Source organism: Ciconia boyciana, chromosome 6, assembly GCF_034638445.1.
Source record: "Ciconia boyciana chromosome 6, ASM3463844v1, whole genome shotgun sequence".
NCBI classification, from domain to species: Eukaryota; Metazoa; Chordata; class Aves; order Ciconiiformes; family Ciconiidae; genus Ciconia; species Ciconia boyciana.
The window spans coordinates 67,915,968-67,927,566 of NC_132939.1; positions in this window are offsets into that span (position 1 = coordinate 67,915,968).

Genomic DNA, 11,599 nt, shown 5'->3' on the forward strand with positions numbered 1-11,599 from the left:
GCTTCCACTTCATAGACATCTTATGATCAAATGACCTATTTTTTTGCCACAGCATCTCAGAGGTTTGTGTCTGCCCATTGCCCCTTGAATCCTTACTGCTTTCCGAGTCAACCTCCGATCCTGCTGGCAAAACCTACGTGTTATGTTTCAATATGTATTAAAATGGCCAAGTGATCCATCCATGATAATATAGTTTTTCTTTCTATCCATTACAGACAGGCTTAAAAGCAGGTTATCTCACACACTAATGACAATTGAATAGATGGGCGTTACTGCTCACTTAGATGTTTGGAAGCATTCAGGCTTGTGTGTTTCTGTACGATCTCTGACAATGTAACAGGTAAGTGTCTTTGCAAAAAATCAAGTGCTTGGTTTTCTCCTTTCTTTACAGAAGGAGATATAACCACTGATTTTAACATTCAGGGTAAGTGACTTATCCCCAGGTTTCAACTATATAATTATTTCTTCTTCAGGGAGAGAAGGAAAGAAAAGGAGGTCTCTGACACCTCCTTTTTACTACTTCTCCTATTATAACACAGAGGTTTTTAAGCTTAGTGTCTCTCAAACCACAACATCTTGAAGTGCCTTTAGACATCATCTTCCAGGTCTAGCTGTGCCAGTTTAAGATATTATTATCCTTAGCTATTCTTCACCACTAGAATGTAAAGATTCCTTCTTCCCCAGCTCTTCAGAAATGAGTGTGTGTCCACAACATTTTTAGTCTCTCTAAACCAGAACTGCCTCAGCATCACACTCACCTCTGCTTTTCTTAATCTCTTCTTCCCACAAACTTTAGTAGTCATCAGACTGTAGTGAGGCAGCTTGGAGAAGGCAAAACCATTGATAATTACTCACTTTTTCTTAGGGTTAAGATGCAATCACATTAGGTTCCTTTTATAATTTAGGGAGAAATCTCTAGAGAGTAATTCAGACCACCTAAATTCTGATTTTCCTCCTCTACTTTTAGGAAATCTGAGGATAAAGTTATATGATACAGTTGAGCTGGTATATCATCTTGCCCTTCTGTTGAAAGAGGTAGTTCTGCTCCTCCCTATTCCCGCTATACAGTCCTGCCACCCTTTTTCAGCAGCTAAATAGCTGTCTCGGTAGCTAAACCAGCTCACTGTACAGGTAGATGAGCACCAGATGTGGCACAAGAGAGAGAAGGCAGAAGGGTGAATCGAATCAGCCTTTTTAGTGACAGTTTACTGTTAGATTGGCTTAGAGGTACCATTTGGCCATGTCCTGAAATTGCTTGTCTGAACTGCTAATCTGACTGGTTCAGACTGATGTCTGCATTAGGAAATGGCTGAACTCTTGCTGGCTGAGCTGTGGTTTTGTAACCTGCAGCAAAGGAGCAGTGACATATTGTTAGGCTAGATAATGCCTTGAATCGCAGTGCTATTTGCTGATTGAACCCTTGTCCAATTACATACACATTGAGGCATTTCTGTCATGATTATCCCATTTTCAACCTCCATTTACACAGTTTGATAAGAGATTCTCAGCCTGTCTTCCAGGAGGCTGTTAACCCTCTGTGTGAGACTAAAACCCTGTTCTCTGTAAAAGTCGTTCCACTGCTCAACAAAACCAGATTTCCCCTCCTTCACTGCTTACTTAATGAGCTAAACTTTCACTTACTCTTCTTTTCCTTGCTTGGAAAGTTTTCTGAGAAGATCATTTAAAAACCCTTTTCTGCAGTCTGTCAAGAGCGCTGGGACGGTGCCTGGTGTAATGTCATGGATGTCAATGTGGATTGTAACCAAAGAAGTCCTTCCTGAACTTGGAATCTTCCATGTTCATTGTTGTAATATGTTGCCTTCATTCCTGGAAAACTACTAGCTTTTCTATTGTCTGTCTCTTGTCTCTTGCAGATCGTCTTAATCAGTTTCCTTCATGGAGTTCTCAGACAGGACTATCTATCGACTTTGGCAAGTTGAGGGTTGTGTCTTTGACCTCTGAAGTCTGTCTGGTTTGAGCCAGTGGCAATTCTCAATTGGTTCCTCCAGCTTATTCTTGCAAGGCAGTCTCTTCATATGTCTACAATGTCAGGTACAATTAAATAAACACAGGGGTAAAGATTTCGGGCTTCCTCCTTGCTGTGACATGTTTTCAGTCATCTTTTGTTTCCTTGTCTATGCTTTTTATGTGATTCCTCTGGGAGAGTGTGTGGGAGTCCCTGTGGAGTGATTTGGACCTGTCTATTGAGGAAAGATGTTTCTCTCAGCTACAAACTTTCTCCTCCGCCTGAACTATTACCTTGTACTTCATAAAGGCAAAAATACATCTCTTTTGAGGGAGGAACTGAAATTTGGTGCATCCAGTGTAGTGGCATATGGCTGATGACCCTCTGTCCATCTGTGTTGCTGATGGGAAGCTGCATTACAAAGCAAAGCCTCAAGCGCAACTCTGGGAATACTCTCAGAAATTCCACTGCCAGCCACTTGCTTTTCACTGTTTGTATTCCCTCAGTACCATCCCCTTGTAAAGGGTTACAAATAAGCTTAGGAAATCAAAGTCAGAAGCTACAGCACGTCCTTGTACCTGCTGCAAACTACTCAAGAATCCTAAAAGCAATCACACAAACCCCAAAAGACCCTGAGGGTCAGCTTTACACAGTCTCCATATGTGATACCGAGGGCAGAGGCATCATGGAACTCAGCCCGCTGCCAGGTCAGACCAGGACTCCTTAATTGTGACTGTTTGCATGTTCACCATTAGGAGCCCGGGGTTGATAACTTCATTTCTAGTGGACAGGCCCGTATGCCTTTGTTTTCTGCTTTTCTCAAAGCTATATTTATGCCCAGATGGAGTCAAACCTGTTTAAATTACTGACAGTCATAGAGATGCAATTAGCCATCAGGCTTTTTATTGGACTTCCTTGCCGTAGCTCCACCTTGTGCTTCAGCAAAGGAAGCATTAAGAGAGGAAAGTAACTGGCCTATGTTAATTAGAGACTTCGGCTTTTCCCAGTGACAGACTATCAGTTGGTAATTACAATGCATCAGTAACCCCCCACTTGCCTCTGATGCTGCTGCTTGGTGAGCTAATGAGGGAGAGAGGACGAGCTGTAGTAAGAGGCTATCCTGAATGATTTGAAGTTGTGTAGGGGAGCGTTTGCTTCACTCTAAAAATGGAGTTTGAACTGTAAGCTTGGGGTTTACAACAATAATACTGACATGTGCTCTTAGGACACTCTGTGAATTACCTTTTCTTGCGACTTGATATTAGATATGCTACTCCTGCTACATTTAACTAATACATGTTGCAGCACATGCTTCTCTTTGCTTCAGAGCCAAAGGAGGTCTGTTCCCATTCTCTTTTTGTGTGCAGATGACCTGCTCCACCTCATTAGCTCTGCAGTGCTGGTTGGTGTGCTGGGAAGGACGATCCTGAAAGATCCACCCATCTGAAAGGGATGCAGAGCAGCAGCCCTGACAAGGCTGCCATCTCTGCTTCCTACGTGGGAATCGATTCGATGAGCATGGAGGAACATGCCAGGATGCAAAGGAGCAATAAGCTCCCATCTCCCATGCAGGCATTCAGTGAAATGAATAAGAATGTTCCAGCTCAGATTTTTAAAATCACATACATGCATATAATATTAAACCATATTCTGTAATCAACAGTTCAGGTTCTGATTTGAGTTAAATAGACCTCGGCTGGGGAGCTGACCTTACTGTCCCTATGATATTTGAAAATGCCAGCTGCTGAGCTATTTTAGGTGTTTTCTCAAGAACACAATGCACAGCTAGATCCTATGATGAGCCCCCTGAAGGAAGTGAAGTGCTGTCCCCTTTAGTTTTCTAGAATTATAAATTCAAAAGACTTTTGATTGTTAAAAAAACTCCTCTGTAGCTGGATGAAAAATACCCCTTTCTAAAAGCTAATATAAATAACAATCTAACCAGTCAACTAAAATACTACACTAACATTTTGTCGCAATTCTCTGATCTACCTCAGCCCTCAAAAGCTGATACTTGAATAAGGTGTTATTACAATTCAAACTGCTTTAGCGAATTTTACCAGATACTGTGGTTTAAACATATATATCATATCTCTTCTGACACCAGTGAGATTTGAGTATGTAGTCAAAGGCACTACAATATTTTGCTGAACAGGGATGTTATAAAATGTGTCCTTAAATTAAAAATACTTGTAATTCTTAAAAACCTAAATTAGCTAAATGTCTTTGGTCAGTATCTGTTAGAGTTGATTTGGACTCAGTTGGTACCATTAGAAGGGAGAAACATGCATTTGGTAGAGATCCAGAGCACCAAGTTTCAGGGTGAAGCGAACTTCTCTTGTGTGTAAAGCAGTTGTTAAAGTCTCAGAAAGAGAGATTTGTACTGGGAATGCCGTTGGCATAGTGATAACTATCAAACTGAATGGAGTCTTGGAAAGAACAACACTTGATAACAGCTGTGTTTGCATTAAACATTTTTAGAGTTCAGTTCAGAGCAGTTCTGCACCATATATGTAGAATTTTTATGCAGAATTTGCATACGGAAAGCATGGAATGCTCTTTACTGGGTAAATTATTTGCTTCTGCTATTTATTACACTCCCCCCATCCCCTGGGCACACGTGGCTGCAAGGATTTGAGTTAGTAGAGAAAACAGGTGTGTCTGGTCAGAAGAGCTAAAGGCATGCATTCAAGGGAAAAGCAGGATTTTTGTTTCAAATGAGATGTATAACGCAGTCCTCCCTCTGGGTCCATCTAAACTGACCTTTTGGCAAGAATGAATTAAGGCATAGATACCATGGCCCATATTTACCTCATCTAACGGAGATGCTTTAATTCTGTCCTTATTAGGCAAAAGATTTAAGCACAGTCTTAAGTCAGGAACGTTGTACTAGGCTTACTCTCTCCTCTGAGGAAGAGAGGTTGCTCTAGATGGTCCTTCAGGTCGTCTATGCACTAAGCCATCTTCTCTCTCTTTAGAGAGACCAACAGGGAATTTGCATTATAAGACTGAACTCGTCCAACAGGTCTCTTCAGGTGGAAGGGGCAGTCTCACTCCTCTTCCTTGCCCTTCTTCCCAACTATGTGGATTGATTTCCTCTGTTGAAGCAGCTCTCGTGCTTGCCTGACTGCATAGTAAAAGCTGAACCAACTCACCAATCTGGAAGAAAATTACCCTTTTTCTTTGGTCAGGTGGAGCTAAAACTTTCCTACAGGCTGAGTGAATTGCATCAGGGGTCAGGGGAGTGCCAGGGAACACATAAAGAATACCGCGACATGAAGGATTCTTTCCTTCCAGCGGAGCTTGCCTCAGAAGGTTGTCTGACTTCCTGTTTCCCAAAAGGCCAAGGATCACAGCACAATACTCCATAGCCTGCGAGTCTCACCTCATGTTATTCCTGGCTTTGGATTTGGAAATGGAAGCATTGTGGACATTCAGCTTCTTTGGAGTTCTTCTGGCAGCGGTGTTTTTCCATGAACCTCAAAACAACTGAAGGTGAAGCTCCCAGAACTGTGCAAGTCCCACCTGCCTCCCTGCTGCCAGGATAGCATAACCTGAATGTGTCGGAATTTGGCTGAAACACTGCAACTAGTATTCTTTTTCCTGCAGAAGGTACCTTCTGATTTTAATGACCAAAAGTGTTAAGTGCCTGAATTTTACATGTCATGTGAAAGATAGCATCTCTGTCAGCAACTGCCATTAATACCATCTTGGGTCATCTGTTCTGCAGTGATTTAGAGAGCAGGATGCAGCTACCAGCTCAGCAGCATCACTGGCAGCAGTTTAGGTGTTCTTCTGAAAGACTGACCTGATCCCACCTGACTGGCATAGCTCATGAAATCTGATGGAATTTCTCAAAGGTACTATCACTAACTGATTTCACCTGTGTCCATGGTAACTGTACCATTTTTCTTTCCTTATGAGGGAGAGGTACAAGGAGTAATAGCACTAATACCGATTCTGTTGGTACTTTTGCTTTTCTAATCATGGTTCAATTTTTGAGAGTCTTTGAGACGGAGATTTTTTCCTTCTTCAGTCTTTCTGCAAAGAAAAAACAATTCAGCAGTAGACTTTCTTGTAGGCCAGCAAGAAGAGTGAATGGTAGAAGCAGGAAGATACACTTCTACTATGGTCATGCCACCTATGTAAAAGCTATATCCAGGTTTTAACTCCTGGTCATTGCTTGTAGCTATCTTAGGCTTCTGGCTTCTGACTTGTGGTCCTTATGGCATTTAGCCTTCAGCAACTGAAAAGGCTGCCAATTCCCCGCTGTCCACCCAGCCACTCAGCTGCAGTCATGGCTCCACAGCAGAAGCAGTAGCATGGGTGATGTGGCTTAGCTATCGCCATCGGCAGTCCAGTATAGGAAGAAGAGAGTATGAGTGGGGGAAACAACTGATGTGAAACAGTGAGGGTGTAGGAGGGTTTCCACAAAAAAAAATCAGCAGAAGGCACAGAAAATCCACACAGAACCGTGGAAAGTTCTCTTTCCCAGTGTCACCACAGTCAGAAGAACAGAAAACAAACACAGTACCTGTCTTCTGAACCCGAATTTTGTCTTGAATAAAACTGGTTGTGCTTGTTTTAAAACCAGTTCAACCATTAAAATAGTGTGAGACAAGTGGAAACCATCAGAAAACTGTGAATTAACGTGCATGCTAGTTCTCCTGCAGGTAGTGGTGAGGACAATGCTTGAATGTCCAGAGGTCCTCGTGTTGATTGTTCCTGTTCTTATCAACTGGAGATTGAGTCCATCTTATTTCTTTAGTCTTCCTTCAATGCCACATAAGGTTGGAGGTGGTGGTAGGTACCACTTGGGGTCTAATGTCCCTGGAGTTGAGACATTCTCTGTTCCATGTGGCTGAACACTGGTATATAATCAGATTTCATTTGTGGAGCAAGAGTAAACTTATCTTTCATGTTCCTCCTTTGTATGCAACTTATAAAAGTCTTAATTGTTTTAAAAGAAAGATTCTGGGCTAAGGGACAGCTGTGCAGTTTTGGAGACATCTTTTTTATTTTTGTTCAGGCTAAGAACAGCATTCATCTCTTAAGGCTGCATTTCACATCGAGGGAGGCAGCCTGTATTCCCATGGTTTGAAAGGGACAGAGTGTCTATGGGGTAGGACCTCCCCACTCTCAGTGTCCCCTTGCGCTTTCCAAGTGCTTAGCATTCCTTACAAATTACAGTCTTTTGTGGTACAGAATACTGTGCTATTTTAGCCAATTGGAGGGGTGGTGGTGTTGGGGGGAATATAATAGGCTGAGAAGTATTTTCTTACTGTGCTAGATGGTTTGTTTAGGCTTCCATCCTGCAACAGGGTCTGAAGGCATGGACCCTTACAGGCCCGGTGGGACTCCCTGTGAATAGAAGAGGTCTTGTCCATCCTTAAGTGTGGCTTCACATGTAAAATCCACTATCAGCTGTAGCACCTTCATATACTTAAACTGATCAAACAGTATAAAAGAAAGGAGCTATCAGATATAAATCCCAGAATACTGACAGGCAACTTAGTTACTGAGCAGGAGGCAGGTGCTAGTGTTCATTTCAGGTGGTAGAATGATTATTAAATCCCAGATCACTTGAATCCGATAGGAAATGTGAAAAGAACAAACAAGGAAATAGCTTCCGAGATGAAAAACATTTAAGTTTACACTAGAGAGACAATAAGCAAATTATTGACTTCAATAATCCCATTTTCAGGAGGCTGTGAAAAGTGTCAGGAGAAGGGTCCAGAGATCAAAAGGAGACAAAAATGTTAACAGATCTTCCCAAGAACAAGAATGTGGCAGCGGGAGACTTGTTAGAGCCATCTAGGGTGACAGCATGGAGGGGAGAGAGACGTACATACTCTATAAGGTAATCTAAAGAAATTGGCCCTCCCTGCTTAAAGCGAAAAGAGCTGAGAGCTGGCAGTAAGCACCAGTAAGCCCTGGGGAACTACTAAACAGCTGTATTGCATATATTGTTTTTAAGAATTGTTTTCTCAGAATAGTTTGGTTGTAAGATCTGTCCAGATTCTGTAGATCTAGGCTTTTCACACTGACAGTGGTAGAAAACAAACAGCATCCTTGGAGCAAAGTATTTTTAGTTAGAACATGAGTCTGTGTACAAAAATAATCTGTGAATCAAATATTATTTTTCTAACTTAAAAAACTGAGTATCTTCAGCATCCAGTTTTTCAAAACTACAGTGAATTCTCACAGCTTTGCCCACAATTCACGTATCCATCCATCTCTTCATCCACGCAAATCCAGCATAAATTGTAAATTTAAGCATACACTCAGGTGAGTGACATTTATTTAACACCTGGTGCAGTAAGGTGCAATGCGAATGCAGTACATGGACTGATTTCAGGAATCTGTCAAGAATAAATGTTATTGATAATAAATGCTGAATATGCAGCCAGCATATATGCAATAGAAAACAGCATTGCCTTTGTTTCTGCTGTTCTGTTTATTTCACTCATTTTCATCCATACTAAGTCCTAACAAATATAGGATTTATTCTGAAGAAATCCCTACAGAGTTCTTTCCTTTTAGGGGAAGAGCAAGCTCCTCAGTCTTAGGGTAAGAACATATTAGAGGTAGGAGAAAGTAACTGGGGGAAAAGTAGGTGTTTCCCGAAGGTATGCTGATTTGGGAGTTGAAAGAGGAAAAGAATTTGCTGGAGTCTTGTGAGAAACAATCACCCCTTGGGATAATCCAAATTAATAAACCCTCTCTTTGACACTATTAAGAAATTTCTTCCTACATTCTTAATGCACCACATTTCCTGATACTAATGATGTGGTTAGTTTTTTCCTCAAGTGTGTCATTCCCATTACACTTACTATTCAATAAAACCTCATTTCTCCCCTTAAGTTGCAAAGGAACACAACAAGAAACAGTTCTGTATTTTGAAAGACTTGGAACTCCATTTTGTTGTATCCCAAGTAATTTAATAAAATAGTAAGTATGGTTTTATCTCTGACTTTTGACAAGTTTCTTGATGTAAAATGTCCATTTAACAGCTGTGCTACCAACATGAGCTCAAAACTCAAAACATCCATGTGCTCTGAGCTATACGTCAGCAATGGCTCTAAGTCACTTCTCACCTGTCTTCGGCTGACACACGTGCACTAGTACAGTCAAGTGCAAAGAGCTTGGAACTGCCTCCCATGTCTGGGCACAGTGTGGGAGAGAGCCAGGATGCCAGAAGTTAGAGGATGCACTAAGCAAAGGTTGAAAAAACTGTGGCTTGTGAGCATCTACTCATGGTTTGCAGAAGTCTGTGTGGTGTAGCTGTTTTCACCTGCTAAACTGCAGAGATAAATAACTTTCTAGTCATTATTCTGCATATTCCCTATCCCTGTCTCCGGGTATGAGTAGGAAGAGCAAAAGCTCATGTCAATGCAAAGTGGAGAAGAGTAGCTGCTTTCTTTAAAGGTATGTCCCACCTCTGAAAAAAACTGAAAATCCCCTCTGTAGTCCTGATATGCAAAGAGGAGGAAGGTGACTGGGGACAGGAGGAATGTTTATGCTAATGGAATCCCACCTCCTGAAGATGCTGCTCTTTTAAAGAAGGTCTGCTTCTCTGAAGAACTGTGGAGGTGGGGAAGGATTACTTTCTTTGCCACGGAAATCTGTAGGGCCCAGCCATATTACTCAGATAGCTGGCAAGAAAACATGCTCTTAAAGATCACTTCTGTTGAACTTGATAGGAACTGTGTCACTGATTTCAGTGGGACCTGGATCAGGCCCTAATCTGTTAAAGAAATAACAGTGACATGACTGTTTTCCCTCCTGGCCCCCTACTTTTGGCTGTTCTGCCCACCACAGTGTTTATACTTTCTCAAGCTGGGCTGGTTTGATTGCAGCAGCACAGACAGACTGTGTATGCCTCTGGCCCAGGGAGCTCTTACAGCAGAGAGAAAGCATTGTGCTGCAGCTTTTTGCCCAGGCAGCTCCTTCAATTATTAAGGGAATAGCCTCAAAGAATCTAAGGAATCGCAGATATTCTGGGGGAAAAAAATCTGTTGGCTGAAAGTGACTGTAGAAAAAGAAAAGAATGAACTAGCATCTTGATTCAACATGTCTGTTATATCAATCATTTACTCTGAGTGGGAAGCAAAGATATGATCTAATAGGTGCAGGATTCTTATTTCCTGTTAGAAGCTGAGCATACCTTTTGTGTGAAATCAGAATGTTTTTATTTTGGTTTATTCACCAAATATTTTTATCAGCTAATTTCAATGGTAATGTGGCAAAAAGCATATAGGTTGTTATGTTTCAGACTATATACATCTCTTTAAGATCTTCTAGCTCTTTTATAAGGCTTTATAGTATATATTCTCCAAAACTTTCAAGTCTTCTGCTTTCTAGTGACGTGCTAATTTTCTCCCTGTGTTGCCCAAGCTCAGGTTCATACTTAGGTAGAAGAGTCATTCTTTTCCTTTGAGAAAATGCTAGTGTATGTACAGTTAATGATAGTGCAATCATCCTCAGAGTTTACTTCTCTCACATTCCAGAAAAGAAGATAAATTAGAATAAAATGGCAAGTGCCATCATCTGCTCTAGAAATCAGTGGTGTACTCACAGTGATAAGCAGCTGGATCAATATCCACATTGATATTTAGGCATCTAACTATCCATGGATTTCACTGGGAATTCAGACACTTAATTAGGATTTAGTTTGAATATCTCTGTGCACCTGGCTCTATGCCTGGTATGAAGTGTTAGCAGGATCAGCCCCCTCAGCTCATATGCTCAAATCTGCCATGATCCTTCTGTAGGCAAGCCCATGTACTCCCCAGTGACTTCAGTGGAGTCAGGAGAGCCTGGAGGCTGCTGCTGTGGAGCTCATTTTAGAATCTGAGTCTAAGTTTTATTATGAATGAGGAGCTTTCCATCTTTTCTTTGGTCTGTGTGGTGATTTCTTTGCCTCTAAAGTATCACAGAAGCAAAAAAAGTCATTGGAATAGGTTAGCAAAATGCAAGACACAAGCAAGTAATTGTTTCAGTAATCAACTTTAAAGGCTGGGACACTGAGTTTCCTTCAAGACTGGTTCCTTTCTCCTCCCTGGATTTAGAACCAGTTAGTGTTCTCTGTAGGCAGCGCAGACAGTGTTAGGACAGTGTAAACATTTCCTCTGGAACAGGTTTGGAGTGACTGGAGTGACTGGCCGTGCTCAGGAGGCAAAATTGTAGCTAATATATCCCAAGGTGGAACCAAATAGCTCTTAACGCCAAGCTAGCCTTGCATTGACCTTGCCAAGCCATGACCTTGCATCTGGTTGTATTACAAGATGTGTAAATAGACAAATGAGCTCTACCAAATAGTCCAGATGAAACAGAAGAGTTGACATATCCTTGTTGTTATTCTTTCCTTCACCCAGCTTTGTGTCATCTGCAAACTTTATCAGCAGCAATACTGTGTCTTCCTCGGAACTCTGGAATATTATTGAACGGCACTGTCCACAGTGAGATCCCTGTGCTACTATCTGTGCTATGCCTCTTGGAACTCCCAGACTATGTTCTCTGCACCTTTGGACTCGATTTTCCATATGGAGTGGTTTCTTGGCCATGTTCAAGCCATAGACTGGGTGCTGAATCAGTTTTTATACAGTACTATTTTTAAATTGACGTTTTGTG